The sequence below is a fragment of the Salmo salar genome, chromosome ssa20 (assembly GCF_905237065.1).
Source record: "Salmo salar chromosome ssa20, Ssal_v3.1, whole genome shotgun sequence".
NCBI lineage: Eukaryota > Metazoa > Chordata > Actinopteri > Salmoniformes > Salmonidae > Salmo > Salmo salar.
In genome coordinates this window covers 34350661-34370133 of record NC_059461.1, presented here as the reverse complement: position 1 = coordinate 34370133, position 19473 = coordinate 34350661, and positions in this window count along the sequence as shown.

Below are 19473 nucleotides of genomic sequence, written 5' to 3'. Positions count from 1 at the left end.
ACAAATGAAATATCAATAGCGAGACTATATACAGGGGGTACCGGTACAGAGTCAATGTGTGGGGGCACCGGTTAGTCGAGGTAATTGAGGTGATATGTACATGTAGGTAGAGTTATTAAAGCGACTATGCATAGATAAAAACAGAGAGTAGCAGCGGCGTAAAAGAGGTGGCGTGCAATGCAAATAGTCTGGGTAGCCATTTGATTAGCTGTTCAGGAGTCTTATGGCTTGGGGGTAGAAGCTGTTTAGAAGCCCCTTAGACCTAGATTTGGCGCTCCGGTACCGCTTGCCATGTGGTAGCAGAGAGAACAGTCTTTAACTTGGGTGGCAAGAGTCTTTGACAATTTTTAGGCCTTCCTCTGACACCGTCTGGTATAGAGGTCCTGGATGGCAGGAATCTTGGCCCCAGTTATGTACTGGGCCATATGCACTACCCTGTGGTTGTTTCAAAATGAAAGTAGTGGGAGTGTGGAAAGGAGTGGGTGTGTGGAAAGGAAAGTTGTGGGCGTGTGGAAAGGAGTGGGTGTGTGGAAAGGAAAGTTGTGGGCGTGTGGAAAGGAGTGGGTGTGTGGAAAGTAACGTTGTGGGCATGTGGAAAGGAGTGGGTGTGTGGAAAGGAAAGTTGTGAGTGTGTGGAAAGGAAAGTTGTGAGCGTGTGGAAAGGAAAGTTGTGAGCGTGTGGAAAGGAGTGGGTGTGTGGAAAGGAGTGGGTGTGTGGAAAGGAAAGTTGTGGGTGTGTGGAAAGGAAAGTTGTGAGCGTGTGGAAAGGAGTGGGTGTGTGGAAAGGAAAGTTGTGGGCGTGTGGAAAGGAGTGGGTGTGTGGAAAGCGCTCTGCCATAGGTTAGGAGGTTTTGATTGAGCAGTGTTTTTTACCACACAACTACCATACCGCTAGTGTTTGGACTTACCAGTCTGAGTCTATTTCACTGTTTTAGAAAAAGAATTGTACACGTTCAGTTATAAAACTGACGATTGTTTATTTTTGATGAAAAGTATTGATGATGGGTGTACTTCATGTGTTGTATGCGTGTGCAGCTGTCACCCTGATATTGGCTACTAGGTAGCTACTTCCTACGCCGTCGCCGGACAGTAATTTGCCTGACAGTAATGCTTGTTAATCGGGAGTGAAGGGTACTGTGTCCAGTTGTTGTTGCCATTCATGCCCTCCTCATTGTGTAGTAGACTGTATGTATGCATTAAGGTGACATCTTTATGGTTATCAATAATCAGCCACGCAAAACGTTCTTGAATGGCAACAAATCTGCCCAATTAGCTGATTATTTTTTCACACGCACACTCCTTTCGACACACACACTCACCCAGACTCTTGTTGTCATATTGGGCTGCAGTTACCCATACTTGCAACACCTTCCTCCCTGCGCATTGTAGCCATAGAACACATCCCCATTTCACCAAGAGGAAGTGACATCTTACATAGACTAAAACAAAGAGAGGCTCTCTGGTAGTACTCCTTAGATACTGTGGATCGTAAGGGGCTAAACAATGATTTTTCACTGTCTTCGTTTCTATAATGTTGTTGCCTTGATTTTTTGGGGTCTCTGTGTCTCTGGATTCACATAGCCCCAAATATCATGTATGTATATTTTTACTTGGCTTATTGATTAACGAGACACATAATTTATCTATAATTACTGTTATTTTGTATTATAATTTGCCATTTACCTTGAAACATTTTAGCATTATTATTTTCTTACATTGTTGTGTCTCAATGAGCCACTAGGCTATAAAAAGGAGCTAAGTGCAATGGTCAGGTCACACTGAGGAGACAACAGCTTGACGTCAAAACGTCAGTCACCTGTTCGCATCCTGTACAATGGATTAAAGTGAGCTAAAATAAATACATCTTTGATTTTTTTTATTGAGTGCGCCAACTTCTTTTACGTCAAATTAGTCCTTTTGGAAGTTTTTCTTGGTAAGCCCTTCTCGTGATTACATTTACATTTTAGTCATTTAGCAGACGCTCTTATCCAGAGCGACATACAGTAGTGAATGCATACATTTCAATTCATTTCATACATTTTTTATCCCTTACTGGCCCCCTGTGGGAATCGAACCCTCAACCCTGGCGTTGCAAACACCATGCTCTACCAACTGAGCCACAGGGAAGATTTTTGTCATTGTTGTTGCGCACCCATCCTTTCCTTTGCTGGTTGAAGCGTGAAGGACCACCTGAACTCTTTCCTATTACCACTGCTAGAGTGGGACTTCTTTGTCTGGCTGCGAAAATAACAACATAATGGAAGCCAATGAGAAGAAGATGGTGGTGCAGTTTGAGCCTAAGTATCGGGCAGTAACACAACAAGACTATGAGGCCCAATCTCCCTTTAATGTGTTTGTCTTTGTAACGACCTGTTTCCGTATGCTGTCAGTGTTTAATGATGTTAATATTTTAGCCCTCCCTGACGGCTCTTTAGATAGCCTCCTGATTTGTGTGTCTGGGTCTGGAGTTTTCCTCCTTTTCTCTCTATCGCTTTGCCATGGGGGCTATCAGTGTCCCCTTCTCTCTATCGCTTTGCCATGGGTGCTATCAGTGTCCCCTTCTCTCTATCGCTTTGCCATGGGGGCTATCAGGTCCCCTTCTCTCTGTCACATTACGGTGGGGGCTATCAGGTCCCCTTCTCTCTGTCACATTACGGTGGGGGCTATCAGGTCCCCTTCTCTCTGTCACATTACGGTGGGGGCTATCAGGTCCCCTTCTCTCTGTCACATTACGGTGGGGGCTATCAGGTCCCCTTCTCTCTGTCACATTACGGTGGGGGCTATCAGGCCCCCTTCTCTCTGTCGCTTTACGGTGGGGGCTATCAGGCCACCTTCTCTCTGTCACATTACGGTGGGGGCTATCAGTGTCCCCTTCTCTCTATCGCTTTGCCATGGGGGCTATCAGGTCCCCTTCTCTCTGTCACATTACGGTGGGGGCTATCAGGTCCCCTTCTCTCTGTCACATTACGGTGGGGGCTATCAGGTCCCCTTCTCTCTGTCACATTACGGTGGGGGCTATCAGGTCCCCTTCTCTCTGTCACATTACGGTGGGGGCTATCAGGTCCCCTCTCTCTGTCACATTACGGTGGGGGCTATCAGGTCCCCTTCTCTCTGTCACATTACGGTGGGGGCTATCAGGTCCCCTTCTCTCTGTCACATTACGGTGGGGGCTATCAGTGTCCCCTTCTCTCTGTCGCTTTACGGTGGGGGCTATCAGGCCCCCTTCTCTCTGTCGCTTTACGGTGGGGGCTATCAGGCCACCTTCTCTCTGTCGCTTTACGGTGGGGGCTATCAGTGTCCCCTTCTCTCTATCGGTTTACCTTGGGGGCTATCAGTGTCTCATTCTCTCTATCGGTTTACCTTGGGGGCTATCAGTGTCCGCTTCTCTCTGTTGCTTTACCGTGGGGGCTATCAGTGTCTCCTTCTCTCTATCGCTTTACCGTGGGGGCTATCAGTGTCCCCTTCTCTCTATCAGTTTACCTTGGGGGCTATCAGTGTCCCCTTCTCTCTGTTGCTTTACCGTGGGGGCTATCAGTGTCCCCTCCTCTCTGTCGCTTTACGGTGGGGGCTATCAGTGTCCCCTTCTCTCTATCGGTTTACCTTGGGGGCTATCAGTGTCCCCCTTCTCTCTATCGGTTTACCTTGGGGGCTATCAGGGTCCCCTTAACTCTATTGGTTTACCTTGGGGGCTATCAGTGTCCCCTTCTCTCTATCGGTTTACCTTGGGGGCTATCAGTGTCCCCCTTCTCTCTATCGGTTTACCTTGGGGGGCTATCAGTGTCCCCTTAACTCTATTGGTTTACCTTGGGGGCTATCAGTGTCCCCTTCTCTCTATCGGTTTACCTTGGGGGCTATCAGTGTCCCCCTTCTCTCTATCGGTTTACCTTGGGGGCTATCAGTGTCCCCTTAACTCTATTGGTTTACCTTGGGGGCTATCAGTGTCCCCTTCTCTCTATCGCTTTACCGTGGGGGCTATCAGTGTCCCCTTCTCTCCGTTGCTTTACCGTGGGGGCTATCAGTGTCCCCTTCTCTCTATCGCTTTACCGTGGGGGCTATCAGTGTCCCCTTCTCTCTGTTGCTTTACGGTGGGGGTTATCAATGTCCCCTTCTCTCTATCGGTTTACCTTGGGGGCTATCAGTGTCCCCCTTCTCTCTATCGGTTTACCTTGGGGGCCCTCAGTGTCCGCTTCTCTCTATCGGTTTAACTCTGGGGCTATCAGTGTGCTCTGTGCTTTGCATTTCCTTACTCTGTTTTCTGTCTGTTCCTCTTTTCTCCACAATCTCCCTCTCTGTATCCATCTCCTCACCCTATCTCTCTCTTCCTGCCTGCGTAAGTCTTTGGGGTATAACTGAGTGTATCTTTCCTGTTCTCTCTCTTCCTGCCTGCAGATTTCTTTTATCACTGTTTTATGTCCAGAGAGTTTGCCATCCCAAAAAGAGAGAGAAATAGGGAGATGGGGGGAGGGGGGGAAGGGGGGAGAGACAGTGGCAGTGTTTATCTAACTTCCCCCTGTTATCTTTTCTCTTTATCCCTCCCCTCTTTTTCTACCCTCTCGCCTGTTCTCCCTGTATTGGCCTCCTATTGCTATAACTCATGCATGCTCCCCATTTGCTGCTAGACATGAATCTTGCTATCTTATATCACTACTGGCCGAAACTTCCGGCAACCTTTATCACATTCAATTTGAAAAGCCATGATTGGCTTAGCCAGCTAAACCTATTGGAGGACATTTATACATTTACGGTGTCAGCTATTCTCTCTTTCTTTGGACCACCTTAATTCTCTCCTTCACTCAGAGAGGACCATTGTAACAAATGCATAATTCAAAGTACTTTTAATGACATGATTAAAAAGTCATTTCACATTCCCTCTTTAATCCCCTAACTTCCTTTCTCTCTCTCCCCCCCTCAGTATCTCTCCCTCTCTCTGTTTTTGTCTCCTCTCCATCTCAACAGCCAGAGAAAAGTTTGAATTTGTCTCTTATGAAGACTAACTCTTAATAAGCTTACTCCCTCTTGTTTTCCTATTCTCTGCTTCGCTTTGATCTTTTACAGCGTGTCAGATAATTTGTTGTTCTGTATCGTCGCTGCTTGTTTTTGACTGAAACTAAAGCTGTGTGTAATGGTCCTCTGGGAGGGGTAGTAATAGATATGGGTGGTGAGGTAGGCGATCTGTGGCGAGGCTGGGATTGTGACGTTGTGATAGGTTAGTTAGAGTCAGGCCTTCAGGACCTGGTGTTGGACAAACCTGACAAGTTCATGTAAAGGGATCATTTTTCTGGCTATAAAAATACTCAGTGTCTTCTAAACCTCTATCTCAGAGCCAACCTGTGGTCTGTCAGTGGTTGTGTGTGAGAGGGAGAGAAAGAGAGAGAAAAGAGATAGAGAGATTGATGGACCCATGAGGACAGTAGCTATTAGAGAACTGGCAGCTCCATTCAATCCATTAATAAGAAAGCGCAAAAGATGTGGTTGAAGTTTTCCCCTGTTTCCCCTGGATATTCCCTGTTTTTTCTCCACAATGTGTGTACCTAGAGAACAGGCTAGAATAATACGCCTGGCACACTGTGTCCTATCCTGACTCATCACAGTGATACTGAATGTGTGTCAGTCAGGGAGAACCCAAAAGGGCCCACTATGGGCACAAAGGTGATTGGGAGAAAGTGTATAAGACAGAGGCATGGTTTGTATGTATGAGGAAAGGGTTGGGAGGTCCTCTGTGTGTGTAAAGGTGAACAGTAGGCGTTTGTTGTGTGTGTGTGTGTGTGTGTGTGTGTGTGTGTGTGTGTGTGTGTGTGTGTGTGTGTGTGTGTGTGTGTGTGTGTGTGTGTGTGTGTGTGTGTGTGTGTGTGTGTCTGCGTGTCTATATCTGAGAACACTGGGTCCTGTTGCTGTGCTTCCAGTCAGCCATACAGTCTACTCTTGTCACTCTGGGGATTGATTCATTTTGTATACAGTACATGAAGTGTGCAGAGAGCTGAGGACAGCCAGTATTATAGTCCCCTATGTGAGGCTATGTGAGGAAAGTGGGCTGGATGGGGATCTGATTTGGTTCCAGTCTTCAGCTTTTATTTAAAAAACATTGCTACTTCCAATCTAAAGCAAACACACACATGGCTACAGACACCACACAAAAACCACACACAAACCACACAAAAATATAGACCTAAGACAGCCACGATCAAACCCGTCACATATGATGCTTCCAGAGAGAGCGAAAATTACGGAAAGAAACAGTACACTTGTCAAGCAAAACTTCATCTCTGAACAAAAAGATCCATGTGTCAAAACCATGGAAGTGACTGGTGCCAAGGCAGCAGCTACTCTTCCTGGGGTCCGGAAAATTAAGGCAGTTATACCATTTTAAAACATTGCAATACATTCATAACAGATTTCACAACACACTAAGTGTGTGCCCTCAGGCCCTTACGCTACTACCACATATCTACGACACAAAATCCATGTGTACTTGTGTGTATAGTGCTTATGTTATCATGTGTGTGTATGCATGTGTCTGTGCTGAACGCCGTGCCTGGACTGGGCACCGGCGCAGAGGGAGGCTCCTGCCATGGAGTGGGACTGGACGACGTGCCTGGACTGGGCACCGGCACAGGGGAAGGCTCCTGCCATGGAGTGGGACTGAACACCGTGCCTGGACTGGGCACCGCGCAGAAGAAAGCTCCGGCCCTGGAGCTGGACTGGACGCCATGCCTGGACTCTCTGGACCGTTGACCGTCGCCGGAGGTTCCGGGCCGTTGACTGTCGCCAGAGGTTCCGGGCCGTTGACTGTCACCGGAGGTTCTGGACCATTGACCGTCGCCGGAGATTCTGCGCCGTGGACCGTCGGAGGAGGTTCCGGAACATGAAACGTCGCCGGAAGCTCTGGACTGGGAACCATCGCCAGAAGCTCTGGACTGGGAACCATCGCCAGAAGCTCTGGACTGTGAACTGTCGCCGGAAGCTCTGGACTGTGAATGCGCACTGGAGGCCTAGTGTGTGGAGCCGGTACAGGTGGCACCGGACTGGTGACACGCTCTTCAGGGCGAGTGCGAGGAGCAGGCACAGGACGTACCGGACTGGGGACACGCACTTCAGGGCGAGTGCGAGGAGGAGACACAGGACGTACCGGACTGGGGAGGCGCACTGGAGGCCTGATGTGTGGGGCCGGTACAGGTTGCACTGGACTGGTGACACGCTCTTCAGGGAAAGTGCAGGAAGCAGGCAAATGACATACCGGACTGGGGACACGCACTTCAGGGCGAGTGCGAGGAGCAGGCACAGGACGTACCTGACTGGGGAGGCGCACTGGAGGCCTGATGCGTTGGGACAGCACAGGTTGCACCGGACTGGTGACACGCTCTTCAGGGCGAGTGCGAGGAGCAGGCACAGTACGTACCGGACTGGGGACACGCCCCTCTGGGCGAGTTCGTTGAGGAGACACAGGGCGTACTGGACTTGGGAGGTGCACTGGAGGCCTGATGTGTGGGGCCGGTACAGGTTGCACCGGACTGGTGACACGTTCTTCAGGGCGAGTGCGAGGAGGAGACCGTCGCCGGAGGTTCCGGGCCGTTGACTGTCGCCGGAGACACCGGATCCTCTGGTCGGATGTTGAGCAGAACACACTTGCACAACATCTCTCTCATCTCTCTCTCTCCCAACGTCCCCATTGCCTCCCTGATGGTCTCTGGCTCTTCAGGGCGAGTGCAGGGAGCTGGCACAGGACGTAACGGGCTGGAGAGGCGCACTGGAGATCTGATGTGTGGAGCCGGCACAGGTTTCACCGGATTGATGACGCTCGTCCAAACGCCTGTGTTGCCGCATACTCCTAGCTAACTCCATTCTCCGGTATCCTTCCTCACACTGTTCCATCGATTCCCAGGCGGGCTCTGGCACTCTCCTTCTCTATCGACCACTTCTCTATCGCCTCCCTGACGGTCTCTGGCTCTTCCCTCTCCTCAGTCGCCAGCTCCATGTGCCCCCCCCCAAAAAAAAAAAAGAATCTTGGGGTTTCTGTGGCCACGGTCCCAGGTGTCGTCGCTGTCCTCCTATGCTCCTCGTGTCCTCTCATGTCCTCCCAAGTCCAAAACTCCCTTACCTAATTTTCACGCTGCTTGGTCCTTTGTAGGTGGAATATTCTGACACGGTTGTCATAAGAACAGGACCAAGGCGCAGCGGATGTTGAGTTCCACATATTTATTACAAAGTGAAACTTTAAGCAAAAACAATAAATCAATAAACGAACAACGAAACGTGACTACGTGGTGCACATGCACAAACACAAAACATTACAAAAAGTAAAGCACGTAAAAAGACACCACAGCAACATGAAACAATATCCCACAAACACAGGTAGGAAAAATAGCTACTTAAATATGATCCCCAATTAGACACAACAATTACCAGCTGCCTCTAATTGGGAACCATACAAAACACCAACATAGAAAATACAACTAGAACACAACATAGAAATTTTAAACCAGAATACCCCCTAGTCACGCCCTGACTTACTACACTATAGAGAAACAAGGGCTCTCTATGGTCAGGGCGTGACAAGAGAGCAGAAAGAGCGAGAGAGAGAGAGAGCAAGAGGTAGAAGGAGACAGAAAGAGAATGAGAGAAGATAAATAAATACAGTATATAGAATGGACTTTGAGAGCAGGAAGAGGTAGAGAGAATGAAAACAAGACAGAGGGGAAAAAAGCAAAAGGAAGCCAAGCCAAACAGGAAATAATTCAGCTTCATCATTAGTGAGTTTGACCTCTGACCTATCGACATCCCCATCCATCCCAGAATAATCCCCTCACATCGATCCAATGACCTGCAGAGCCACTGCCTTTGTTGTTATCAACTGGTGGGTGGTGCACATATTACTAATGTGTCTCTCAAGATATCTTAGGGTAGGATAGCTTGGGTAAGACTTGAACTCTTCACAAATGAGCTTGGGGTTTTGGGTATGCTTCAAATTGCAGCAACAGCTCTATCTCCTATGAGGCCTTCTAACACAGATTAATCTGATTACACTGGAGCTTCCACACACACACACACACACACACACACACACACACACACACACACACACACACACACACACACACACACACACACACACACACACACACACACACACACACACACACACACCACACACACACCACACTGGACTGTGTGTGTGTGTGTGTGTGTGTGTGTGTGTGTGTGTGTGTGTGTTATAGCACCCTAAGACAATCTAATCAGTCGTCCCATCAGTGAGCCTGCTCTGCTCATGTTCTATCCCGCAGGCCTGGAAACCGGGATAAAGTCTGAATAACAAATATATATATATATATATATATATATATAAAATACAGGTTGCTTCTGAATTTGATCTTATACCAGATGCAGTTTGTCGGGGCCAATGGCAATGGGAGGATCAGAGAGAGCTGTTAACCGCCAGCTCCCTTGAGCCATAGTAGTCATAGTGATGAGAGAGAGGTGGACACAGGGTCCTGGGGACTCTAATCTGGTTGGACGGCTCGTACAAAAACACAATTACTAAAGCAGGGAGGAAAGGTACTCCCTACTGCCCCCAATAAACTGACCAGCTGTATGGTGAGAAGGGCTGGAGCTAACAGAGCATTTAGATAAAAGACATATGCTTTAGCATGCACGGAGCACACTTACACAGAAGTGTGCACACACACACACGCACACGCACGCGCACACGCACACGCGCGAGCGCACGCACACGCACACGCACACGCACACGCACACGCACACACACACACACACACACACACACACACACACACACACACACACACACACACACACACACACACACACACACACACAATGAGAGCCGAAAGGGGAACTAATGTAATCTTGGGGAAAAAGGAATAACAATGAAATGCATAAATAGTTTTGTAAGAAGAGGAGTGATTCAGAGGACTGGATTTTTCTTTCAGTGAAGTTCTGTTTATACTATGTTCCATCTGTATCATGTTACGTTTCAGTGTTACTCTGATCCATGGGGGCTCAGCCAACAGAGAGAAAGAGAGGGAGGCGGGAGAGGGGCTGAGGGAGGGAATATGAGGTCACAAAAGATATACTTCACCCCTATCCAGAAACTAGTTTTTCAAGAAAACCCGAACAATAGAAGATAGAAAAGAAAGGATTGAGACAGGCCATATGGGGATTGATAGCAGAGTAAAGGAGAGACATATTGAAAGAGGAAGGTGAGAAGCCTCCAGTTCAATCTCAGGGGATCCCTCCGTTGGCGTGGCATCAAAGCACTTCAAAATTGAAAAAGTGAATTGAGAGCGAGTGGGGGAGCAATAGAGAGAGAGAGGGAGAGAGAGAAGAATAGAGGGAGAGGCCACAGAGGGAGAGAGAGAATGATAGAGGGACAGGCCACAGAGGGAGAGAGAGAGAAGGATAGAGGGAGAGGCCACAGAGGGAGAGAGAGAATGATAGAGGGACAGGCCACAGAGGGAGAGAGAGAAGGATAGAGGGAGAGGCCACAGAGGGAGAGAGAGAAGGATAGAGGGAGAGAACACAGAGGGAGAGAGAGAAGGATAGAGGGAGAGAACACAGAGGGAGAGAGAGAAGGATAGAGGGAGAGGCCACAGAGGGAGAGAGAGAGAAGGATAGAGGGAGAGGCCACAGAGGGAGAGAGAGAAGGATAGAGGGAGAGGCCACAGAGGGAGAGAGAAGGATAGAGGGAGAGAACACAGAGGGAGAGAGAGAAGGATAGAGGGAGAGGCCACAGAGGGAGAGAGAGAAGGATAGAGGGAGAGGCCACAGAGGGAGAGGGAGAAGGATAGAGGGAGAGGCCACAGAGGGAGAGAGAGAAGGATAGAGGGAGAGGCCACAGAGGGAGAGAGAGAAGGATAGAGGGAGAGAACACAGAGGGAGAGAGAGAAGGATAGAGGGAGAGGCCACAGAGGGAGAGAGAGAAGGATAGAGGGAGAGAACACAGAGGGAGAGAGAGAAGGATAGAGGGAGAGAACACAGAGGGAGAGAGAGAAGGATAGAGGGAGAGAACACAGAGGGAGAGAGAGAAGGATAGAGGGAGAGGCCACAGAGGGAGAGAGAGAAGGATAGAGGGAGAGAACACAGAGGGAGAGAGAGAAGGATAGAGGGATAGAACACAGAGGGAGAGAGAGAAGGATAGAGGGAGAGGCCACAGAGGGAGAGAGAGAAGGATAGAGGGAGAGGCCACAGAGGGAGAGAGAGCAGGATAGAGGGAGAGGCCACATAGGGAGAGAGAGAAGGATAGAGGGAGAGAACACAGAGGGAGAGAGAGAAGGATAGAGGGAGAGAACACAGAGGGAGAGAGAGAAGGATAGAGGGAGAGAACACAGAGGGAGAGAGAGAAGGATAGAGGGAGAGAACACAGAGGGAGAGAGAGAAGGATAGAGGGAGAGAACACAGAGGGAGAGAGAGAAGGATAGAGGGAGAGAACACAGAGGGAGAGAGAGAAGGATAGAGGGAGAGAACACAGAGGGAGAGAGAGAAGGATAGAGGGAGAGAACACAGAGGGAGAGAGAGAAGGATAGAGGGAGAGAACACAGAGGGAGAGAGAGAAGGATAGAGGGAGAGGCCACAGAGGGAGAGAAAGAAGGATAGAGGGAGAGAACCTTGAGGGAGAGAGAGAAGGATAGAGGGAGAGGCCACAGAGGGAGAGAGAGAAGGATAGAGGGAGAGAACACAGAGGGAGAGAGAGAAGGATAGAGGGAGAGAACACAGAGGGAGAGAGAGAAGGATAGAGGGAGAGAACACAGAGGGAGAGAGAGAAGGATAGAGGGAGAGAACACAGAGGGAGAGAGAGAAGGATAGAGGGAGAGGCTACAGAGGGAGAGAGAGAAGGATAGAGGGAGAGAGAGAAGGATAGAGGGAGAGAACACAGAGGGAGAGAGAGAAGGATAGAGGGAGAGGCCACAGAGGGAGAGAAAGAAGGATAGAGGGAGAGAACCTTGAGGGAGAGAGAGAAGGATAGAGGGAGAGGCCACAGAGGGAGAGAGAGAAGGATAGAGGGAGAGAACACAGAGGGAGAGAGAGAAGGATAGAGGGAGAGAACACAGAGGGAGAGAGAGAAGGATAGAGGGAGAGAACACAGAGGGAGAGAGAGAAGGATAGAGGGAGAGAACACAGAGGGAGAGAGAGAAGGATAGAGGGAGAGGCTACAGAGGGAGAGAGAGAAGGATAGAGGGAGAGAGAGAAGGATAGAGGGAGAGGCCACAGAGGGAGAGAGAGAAGGATAGAGGGAGAGAGAGAAGGATAGAGGGAGAGAACACAGAGGGAGAGAGAGAAGGATAGAGGGAGAGAACACAGAGGGAGAGAGAGAAGGATAGAGGGAGAGGCCACAGAGGGAGAGAGGTGAGGTTCCCCATGGATGAGCTTTGCATTTGAATTTGAAATTGGAGACAGAGTGGCAGGTCACTCCACAGCACTGCTGCTAATACTGCTATCTCAGCTCGCCTCAAAGTGAATGTTCTCTCCTCTCCTCTCTTCCTCCCTTCCCCCTCTCCTCTCAGTCTGAGCAGTACAGATGGTGCAGTATTAGCCTGCAGATATTAAGAAACCCAAGAGATTGAGCATGTGAGAATGTTCTCTGTCAAGGCATTATTCATACACATGCATTCAAACAACAGAGCCGTCTTCAAAACCTCTCTATTACTTACAGTGCACGTCTCACAATTAGATTATCATGTACACACACAAACAACAGAGTACACACACACACAAACATGTGCATACACACACACACACCAAACCTGGGTTCAAATACCTGTGTATTTGAGAATCTGGTATTTAAAATACTTTTTTCATGTTCATCTTAGCATTTTGAAATACACAGCCCAAAACACTTTTATTTGAGCATTTGAATTGTTATTTGTAAACACCAAATAGTCGAACAAATTGTATTTAAATTGTATTTTGTATTTAATATGTTTTCAAATATTTATTTCAAATACCATTTTTAAATACCTGTCGAAAATGTATGAAAGTGTATTTGAGTCAGTGTACTACAATTTTCTTCCCGTAAAAAAATACATTAAAATGTTCATGTACTTCTCTTTTCAAATTAAGTATATCTGAATACTTACTTTTAATGTAAGAAAAAGTTTTAGAACACCTATTTTTTACGATTTTCTTCATTGTAGAATAATAGTGAAGACATCAAAACTATGAAATAACACATGGAATTATGTAGTAACCAAACAAAGTGTTAAACAATTCAAAATATATTTTAGAATTGAGATTCTTCAAAATAGCCACCCTTTGCCTTGATGACAGCTTTGCACACTTTAGGTGTATGAGTACGTGTATCCAAACTTTGATTGGTACTGTATGTGAAAGTAATTGAGATATTATAAATAGTATTTCAACCCAGGTCTGGAACACACACATGCACACATGCAAGCACAGCCACACACACACGCACACACACACACACACACACACACACACACACACACACACACACACACACACACACACACACACACACACACACACACACACACACACACACACACACACACACACACACACACACACACACACACACACACACACAGGGGAAAAGAGTCTTGTGCCTCTGCAAATAACCTGCAATTATGTGGCTATGATGTCATTGATTTGGTTGCATTGGTTGAGCTGTGTGTTGCTGGGGCTATTAGGAGCCACGGAAAGTGCTTTACCGTGCAGAAAACTAATATGCTAATTTCTGGATAAAAGGAAATGTTTTTCTTCACTGAGCACCGCTCCCTTACACAGTTTAGTCCCATTGAATTGAGACTGACTGGCCGATGAATTAAGGACAGCTAATTGACACGCCAGCTCAGCTTTGACTGACACTCTTCTTTCTGGCAAACCACCCAACAGGGTCGAGAGAGGGAGTGGACAGAGAGAGAGAGAGAGAGAGAGAGAGAGAGAGAGAAAGTAGCTAGGGAGAGAGCAAGCTAGTGGACCACCAGAGAGAGATGAAGGGATGTGCTGATGGTTTAGCGAAGCCTCTCTGTTACATTGATTATCTGATAGGCCAGAAGAGAAGAGGGCAGCGGAGGAGGAGAGCAGGAGAGAAGGAGATGGGAGAAAAGGAGGGAGAACAGGAGGGAAAATAGGAGAGGAGGAGGAGGGAGAAGAGGAGGGAGAAGAGGAGGGGAGTAGGAGGGAAAAGAGGAGAGGAGGAAGAGGAGGAGGGAGAAGAAAAGAGGAGGATGGAGGAGGAGGGAGGATGGAGAAGAGGAGGGAGAAGAAGAGGGAAAAGAGGTGGGAGAAGAGGTGGGAGAAGTGGTGGGAGAAGAGGAGAGGAGGAGGAGGAAGAAGAGGAAGGAGTGGAGGAGAGAGAGGATAAGGGAGAAGAGGAGAGGAGGAGGAGGGAAAAGAGGAGAGGAGGAGGAGGGAGAAGGGGAGAAGAGGAGGGAGAAGAGATGGGAGAAGAGGAGAGGAGGAGGAGGAAGAAGAGTAGGGAGGAGAGGAGGGGAGGAGAAGGGAGAAGAGGAGAGGAGGAGAAGGGAGAAGTGGAGAGGAGGAGGAAGGAGGAGAGGAGGAGGAGGGAGAAGAGGAAGAGAAGAGGAGGGAGAAGAGGAGGATCAGGGAGAAGAGGAGGGAGAAGAGGAGGGAGAGGTTAAGTGTAAGGAGCTGCTCCCCTCCATTACAAGAGGCCTTTTGTATCCGACAGCGCCAGACAGAAGCGCTGTGTCACAAGATCTAATGTTATAAACCTCCAAATCTGATCAAATCAACACCATTAACTGGGCTCTGGCCTTCAGTACAGGACGAGCACAAGTTCCTCTAATCAAATTCCAGCCAATTCAAGCTGATACCGTGGGATTATTCCACTCAAGGTGTACTGTACATCAGGACCCCTCTAGACCTTACATAACAAGACCAAAGAGCTGATGAAGCACACACACACACACACATCCTTTCATATTGCCTGCACACTTGCATACACTGACGAATGTCACACACACACACACACACACACACCTTAAAGTGAAACATTACCCACTCAATCAGGCAGCACCACGAGAGAGGGAGTGGGCTAATTAACGCCTTATCAAAACGCCTTGCCTTGCACTTCATGATGATGGTTGGGTTTCAGGAAACATACTCCTCAACACAACTAATACTCTCTCTCTCTCTCTCTCTCTCTCTCTCTCTCTCTCTGTTCCTTCTGGCCCTTATTGCAACAAATATGATACCCTCAGTTCTCTCTGTTTTTGCCCTTATTGATTTCAGGTCTGATGGTATTAGTGGTGTATCAGAGGTGTGTAGTAGACATTGTTTTGCCGTGGCAAAGAGACCCACCCAGGAGGCCATATGGTGACAGCTGTCCTGACCCCCCCACCCTGCCTCCCTGCCTCCCCCACACAGACGGATGTGGAAGATTATTAAGGTTATTAAGGCTCATAATGCGACTGGGATTTAGTGGATTAGCTTGATGAGGCTAATTTGTCTGTGATACACTTCTGTGGTACGAAAAGTCAATCTGGCAGCCGGACAGGGAGGGAGGGAGGGAGGGAGGAATGAAGGGAGGGAGGGAGTGATAGGAGGAAGAGGAATGAGAGAGGAAGAGAAGGAGACCGTATGCTGCCTATATTAACGTAATGTCTTAGAGATGAGCTAGGGAGCATGTAGGAAAGAAAGAAAGAAAGAAAGAAAGAAAGAAAGAAAGAAAGAAAGAAAGAAAGAAAGAAAAAGAAAAAGAAAGAAAGAAAGAAAGAAAGAAAGAAAGAAAGAAAGAAAGAAAGAAAGAAAGAAAGAAAGAAAGAAAGAAAGAAAAGGAAGGAAGGTCAGACAGTACAGGTCTATTTTCTTCCAAGTTGATCTTTCTCTCCAAATGAGCACTGCAGTGTAGCTAGGCCCTCATTTAGACCTAAACATAAATTTAGACTTAAACATAATCCATTTACGGGAATCAAAAATTCCAGCGCTCTCTTGTACATGCTCACAGCAGCTAATTGGGCAGGTCGGTTAAACGAGGCTGCTGCTACCCGTCGCCGTCACTGCTGCTTCTACCGCGGAACGAGAGAACGTGAAAAATATGAGGAATGAACGAGAGAGAAAAGTTACAGTAAAGTAGCCAGTGTCTGGAGAAACAGAGCAGGGAGAAATCTGCATGACATAAAACAGAAAGCTTGATCAATGGATCCCTCAGTCACCTCATTAATAACGACCACCGCTTTTATTAAATGTGGATGAAATATTTATACCATGAATATTTCAGAGCCCCAGTAGGGGAATGAGAAGGAGAGGAAGGAAGGAGGGGAGCTAGCCTTGCATAGTCCTCTTAATAACCCCCCCTGCTGCACTCAACCACCGAAGAATACAGTATCTATCCCGTGGAATAGAAATTATGAAAACACCCTGGGCAAGCTGGATCCAAAGCTTCTTTTCTCTAGCCGTCTACTGTATCTATTCATACTGTATAAGGCTCAGTTCAGGGCCTCTATGGGTGAAGGTATAATAAAGAGGTCAGGGACATGGGTGGGTCCATTACATTTTTGTCATTTAGCAGACGCTCTTCTCCAGAGCGACTTACAGGAGCAATTAGGGTTAAATGCCTTGCTCAAGGGCACATCAGATGTGTTGGCTCTGGGATTCAAACCAGCAACTTTTTGGTTACTGGCCCAATGCTCTTAACTGCTAGGCTCTCTCTCTCTCTCTCTCTCTCTCTCTCTCTCTCTCTCTCTCTCTCTCTCTCTCTCTCTCTCTCTCTCTCTCTCTCTCTCTCTCTCTCTCTCTCTCTCTCTCTCTCTCTCTGCATGCTGGGAGTGTTTGGTGCATGCTGGGAATTGTATGAGCGAGTGTTGTCTGGAGTTAGATTGCCTGTTTTTTCCTTCTTGTTGAGACGCCGTCTCTGTCACTTTGGCACAGCTTAAGGTGTGTTACTGAAGCTACTGTCATTGTGGAGAAGTTTCTGGTCGCCTTGGAGAGAAGGTAGGCTATGAAAATGTTGCTTATGCGTCGCGGATGAGAGCGTCTTGTTGACCGTATGGTTGAGCATGGCGTACTTCTTAAAGATATGCCGCTTTTTTCCCCCGTCACAAGGGTAACGATTTCGAATGTTCCGCCATTTATTGATGATCTATTGGAGCGCGAGTTATTGCGGTTTGGGAAGTTTGCAAGTTAAATTAAGATTGTCCCGTTGGGTTGCAAACACCCGGCTTTGAAACAGGATATGTCATTTCGGCGACAGGTGTTTTGTTTTTGGACTCACCGGAGCAGACTTTGAAGTCAAGTATGACAACAGACTGTATATGGCTTATACTGGTACGAGTAGTCAACGGTGTTTTGAGTGCGGGGATGTTGGCCATAAGCGACATGCTTGCCCAAAAAAGGGAGAAGGCGGAGGGAGGGGCGCAGGTGGTCCTGTAACGCCTGGGCCCACTGATGTAGGGAGAGGTGTTCCTCGTAACGCCTGGGCCCACTGATGTAGGGAGAGGTGTTCCTCGTAACGCCTGGGCCCACTGATGTAGGGAGAGGTGTTCCTCGTAACGCCTGGGCCCACTGATGTAGGGAGAGGTGGTCCTCGTAACGCCTGGGCCCACTGATGTAGGGAGAGGTGGTCCTCGTAATGCCTGGGCCCACTGATGTAGGGAGAGGTGGTCCTCGTAATTCCTGGGCCCAGTGATGTAGGGAGAGGTGGTCCTCGTAACGCCTGGGCCCACTGATGTAGGGAGAGGTGGTCCGACAGGGGTGGAGCAGTCACAAACACCTGTTGCTGAGGAACAAGTTGTCCGTGTTGAGGGTACAGAGTTGCAACTTGTACCAGAGCAGAGCATAGCGCCTGTTATGCAGCAGAAAAATATTGTTGTAGGAGGTAAGGACAGATCTAGGAAGCCATTTCCTCAGACTGGTGAGGAGATGCCCAGTACGAGTGTTAAGGGGTACAGGAGGGGGTTCATGTGGGGCTAGTCTCCCAGGTAGTAGAGGAGATGCCCGGTACGAGTGATGGGGTACAGGAGGGGGTTCATGTGGGGCTAGTCTCCCAGGTAGTGGAGGAGATGCCTGGTACGAGTGATGGGGTACAGGAGGGGGTTCATGTGGGGCTAGTCTCCCAGGTAGTGGAGGAGATGCCTGGTACGAGTGATGGGGTGCAGGTGGGGAGTGTTGAGAGGGATGTGGCTGGGTTGGAAGGTGTGACAGGTTGTATGTATCTGATCACTACTGTAGTAGGGTTGGAAGGTTAGACAGGTTGTATGTATCTGATCACTACTGTAGTAGGGTTGGAAGGTTAGACAGGTTGTATGTTGTATGTATGTATCTGATCGCTACTGTAGTAGGGTTGGAAGGTGTGACAGGTTGTATGTATCTGATCGCTACTGTAGTAGGGTTGGAAGGTGTGACAGGTTGTATGTATCTGATCACTACTGTAGTAGGGTTGGAAGGTGTGACAGGTTGTATGTATCTGATCACTACTGTAGTAGGGTTGGAAGGTGTGACATTACTCCTGTGGGTTTCTCTGATCACCATAATGTGTCTGCTGAGATTCACTTGTCCTGTCCACGAAGGTCATCACTTTATTGGTATTTTAATGTTAAATTGTTACATTATGTGTCATGATTATATTTAGGAGAAGTAGAGGAGTCAGGCGCAGGACACAGGGATCAATGTAAACAAACGTGTTTACTTAAATAATCAATAAGTCTTCTCCGAGGACAATACATATCGCGGAGAAAACACCTCCGTTCACACACAACAGGAAACAATTACTGACAAGACAAACAGGAAATGCAAAGGTTTAAATAATAAACATAATTAGGGAAAATCAAAACAGGTGTACACAATAAAGACAAAACCAAACGAACAGTGAAACATCGATCGGTGGCAACTAGTAAGCCGGTGACGTCGACCGCCGAACACCGCCCGAACAAGGAGAGGGGTCGACTTCGGCGGGAGTCGTGACATTATGTCATGTTTTGTAAAAAGTTTTTGTTGTTTTGGGAAAAATGGAGGGTTACAAAAGGGAATTTTGAGTCCTTGAGACAATGGTGGGAGGTTGGGAAGGCCAAAATACGATTGTTTTGTCAACAGTATACTGCTCTGTTTTGTATTGAAGTTAAAGAGACTATCAGGGGCCTTGAACAGGACATCAAATCTATTGAATTGAAGTTGCTCACTCAGAATGACCCCGGACTAGTCATGAACTTACAGGACAAGAGACATGAACTGAGGTCGTTTCTACATGAAAGAGTGAAGGGTGCCTTGATTAGGTCTGGCTTTGCTACCCTCAAGGATATTGATGCTCCTAGTGCTTTTTTTTAACCTAGGGCAGTTGACAATGCAACGCAAACAGATGGTCTGCCTTCTCCCTGATGGGAAGGTGACCACGGATGACAGTGAAATGCGCCAACATGCCGTGGATTTCTACTCTGCCCTCTATAAGGCGGAGGATTGTGATTCTCTGTGTACTGAACAGTTGTTACATGGACTTCCTCAATTTGGGGCGGCAGGTAGCCTAGTGGTTAGAGCGTTGTG